This window comes from Limulus polyphemus, unplaced genomic scaffold, assembly GCF_000517525.1.
Source record: "Limulus polyphemus unplaced genomic scaffold, Limulus_polyphemus-2.1.2 Scaffold2706, whole genome shotgun sequence".
Classification (NCBI taxonomy): Eukaryota; Metazoa; Arthropoda; class Merostomata; order Xiphosura; family Limulidae; genus Limulus; species Limulus polyphemus.
In genome coordinates this window covers 39609-43194 of record NW_013668316.1, presented here as the reverse complement: position 1 = coordinate 43194, position 3586 = coordinate 39609, and the positions used below count along the sequence as shown (strand labels likewise).

At 35.8% G+C, this 3586-nt stretch overlaps 1 protein-coding gene across 1 annotated transcript in view; it reads right to left on the bottom strand.

Annotated features, from left to right (window-relative positions):
- LOC106467689 (sarcoplasmic calcium-binding proteins I, III, and IV-like) overlaps nucleotides 1–2280 on the bottom strand; it is a 23290-nt gene extending 21010 nt beyond the window's left edge. Inside the window, exon 1 of the mRNA XM_013928067.2 lies at nucleotides 1997–2280. The gene's annotated coding sequence lies outside the window, so the exon portion shown is untranslated. The remainder of the gene's footprint in view (nucleotides 1–1996) is intronic.
- Between the last annotated feature and the right edge of the window lie 1306 nt (nucleotides 2281–3586).

Here is a 3586-nt window from a genome sequence, read left to right as displayed (position 1 = left end):
CTGACCCTTCTCCTCTCCAGAGAAAACAAGTTTAGAGAATTTAGTTTCTCCTCATACGACAATCCTACCATCCCAAGTATCATCCTAATGACTCTTCTCTGAACCTTCTCCAACAATTCAATATCCTTCTTGAGGAAGGAAGCCCAAAACTGTATGGCGATGTAATAATTTATCAAATATAGTCGCAGAAGAAAATGGTGAGCGTTTCCTGACACTCTTGAGCGATTAACAAAACCAAAATATATCTTGTTTAATTTTTCTTGTTAAGCACAAAGTTACACAATTCGATATCTGTGGGCTTCCCTGTGCGGGTATCGAAACCCTATTTTTATGTAAGCCCTTAGGCTTACCGCTGAACCATTGATGGAGCCATCAAACTATTATAAAAAAAAGATTAATATCTCATAATTAAATTTCATACATCATTACTGGACAAAGTGAGAACTGCTATTTATACAGTTCTGGAAAAAAACTAATGACATTACTAATGATCCGTATAGTGCAAGTTGGGCGAAGGAAAAACTTATTCTTTTAACCCTAAAATTACCGTTCATTACCAATGTGATCCACATATTGCAACATACTGAGTAACTCGTAACTCTTGTGCGTTTTTGCCGATTACAAACTCATTGTAAATAACAATCCAATCAAAAACTAAATGAATGAATTATTTTTCTATGTTAAATACATAAGTGACCCCCAAAGTAATTAGTGGCACAAATAGCATTTTGGTGGCATTTTTGTTAAAAAAACAAACAAACAAAATTGTGTGACTCATATTTCATTACAGACCGTGAAACCACTAACGTAATTTGCTGCATAAATAGTTTACAAAGATGTATTTAAAAAGCCAAAGGAATTAAACAGTCCTTATCTGTAATACTAGGATTACGGAAAACGATTCTCTGTCTCGCAACCAGTCCGTCAATTTATATGCTGGTATGTCAGCACTCTGTATCATAGACTAGCCATTTCAGCTAATAAGTATTGAAAAAAGAAACTAATGAGCTTATGGAATCAATTTTCGTATCATTTTGCAGTGCCTGATGATGTGCGCTAAAATAATTTACAAGCCTTCGTGTTTTGATCAACTCAGAACGACCATTCACTGGGGCTACTCGTTGGCCCGAATCAGAAAGTTCAGAATCCAGCCGAGATATGCCATTAAACACGCTCTACACTTTCAGCGAAATTACAGTTAATCCCGCTATTTGGTTTCTATAGTAAACGTATAAGAGATGGGTGCCGCCATTAGCACCAACTTTTCCAAATGGTCAAAGGCGCTTTACGTACTTTTGCACAGTTTCGGATTGCTCAGCAGCACTCTCAGGGAAGATGCTACTATCTGTTTGCCCCCTCCCCCTCTGGTCAACACTACTAAGTTAGGAATGACCATGTCCGAACAATGAAGTTTCTGATGTGGCCGTTCAGGTTGAAAATACCAAATACTTTGTTTATATGTTAGAGTCGTGGATTATTAGTTCAACTCCCGCGGTGGACACAGAATAGATAGCCCATTGTGTTGTTTTGCGAAAAAATAAAATGTTTCCTACAACAAAAACGTAATCCACAATGAATTATTTCACTTAATGTCATGTACGAATGAATACAGATTGGTATATAAACAGATAAAAAAGGTCTAAATTATAATAACGATTTCTTTTTATAATTAATGCCAAACTACACAAAGGGTTAAAACTCTTCGTTTTGAAGCTAGTATACAAGTTCGTGTCAACACTGCGAGTAACTGAACTTAGAAAGTTCGACCTCATTTTACATTTCTTATTTTTTGGGTTTTGTATCGTATTTTTAGTTGTTGTACAACAACCTGCCATGACTCTAGATTATAATTATTAACCGGTTTTGCAATAGTTAACCCTGTGTATCAATTATAAGAGGTATTGTCTGTACTAAGTTTAAAGCAAAAACATCAGTAGATGACTCGTTAGGGGTCTCAAATGAACTAAATACCTATATTATACACAGATATACTTACCTGTGCAAGTTGTCACGTGCGAAGACGAATTTCCACAAAGTTCCGAATATACGTAAGCTGCAGTTTTTAAAACTTTAAAATGTAAGTATTGTTAAGGCTCAGAAAAGGAACTTAGCTTTTCTCAAGTACTAAGTAACGTATAAACAGTTTACTGTTCCTGTTTCGTTATAAACTACTGACCCTGCACTGTCGCTGAGTTCTTGCCATTCGCTGTTATTTCCAAGTCTAGAGCACGTGCAATACGTAGGCGACGTCACTGTGTAGCTTTTACGCATCCACAGTTTTTAGTTTAGTGACTATGCCCCCGTTAGTGCGAATCGCTGTTACTTACTTTGGATTAACAAGCAAGAGTCCATATATGGTCGTACTGATAGAGGATTTGTTCTTTGCTGGCGCCTGTGGCGCTGCGATCGTGATATGGGATTTCGTTTACTAACGAACTACCTTGGTCGTACGACATCTGAATCAGTGAATGCAGTTTTCTTGAATAGCATTTGTCAATTTCCAGTTATTTGTAATTCGCATGAAAAAGAAAACCTACACACAATCCTGAGAAGAATGTAAATTAGGAAATTCAATCCAGAAAATACTTTTTTGTATATTTTCTCTCACTCTCTATATAAGTAAAGGTGACGTTAAAATCATCCAGCTAATTTGGAAACGTTGTCATCCAAAAACATTTTCTGTAGTTGTTTGTTTATTATTCGTTCTTCTTTTAGCGCAAAGGTACAAAATGGACTACTTGCGCTATGTCCACCGTGGGTAACCAAATTCCGAATTCGTCATCTTCGGATTTACAAGACGAGCTATCCTTGAAGGCAGAGCATAATTCTAAATTATTCATAAACAATGGCCTGTAGCTTCTTTAAAATGTCTAATGTACAAGAAATAAATAATATTTGAGACAATGATTAGTTTGACAGCAATATACAGTTTTATTTTTCATTTTGAGAAAACGTAATTCATTACAATGTTTGTTTGTAGTTTAGCACAAAGCTACACAATGGGCTATATGTGCTCTGCCCACCACGGATATCGAAACCCGGATTCTAGCGTTGTAAGTCCGCAGACATATCACTGTGCCACGGGGGGGGGGGGTCACTACAATGAAAACAATTCTTCTGTGAACGCTTGTGTAAAATGACAAATAAGATTAGACAATTTTTTCTTCGTTGACCCAATAAGTCCCTCGGTGGGATAGCGGTAAATCTACGTATTTACAATGCTACAATCCGGGTTTCGATTTCCCATAGTGGACACAATAGATAGTTAATTCTAAAACAAACAAACCTTGACACACACACACACAAATATTTTTATTTTAGGCTGATCTACAGTCTCTAATAAAAACATGTTTTACTTTGTAAAAGAAAAGAGTTATATAATTTTAGTTATAATTCACTACGTTTAGTAATGTGACACTGGTTGACATTTGTATTGTATATAATTCACTACGTTTAGTAATGTGACACTGGTTGACATTTGTATTGTATATAATTCACTACGTTTAGTAATGTGACACTGGTTGACATTTGTATTGTATATAATTCACTACGTTTAGTAATGTGACACTGGTTGACATTTGTATTG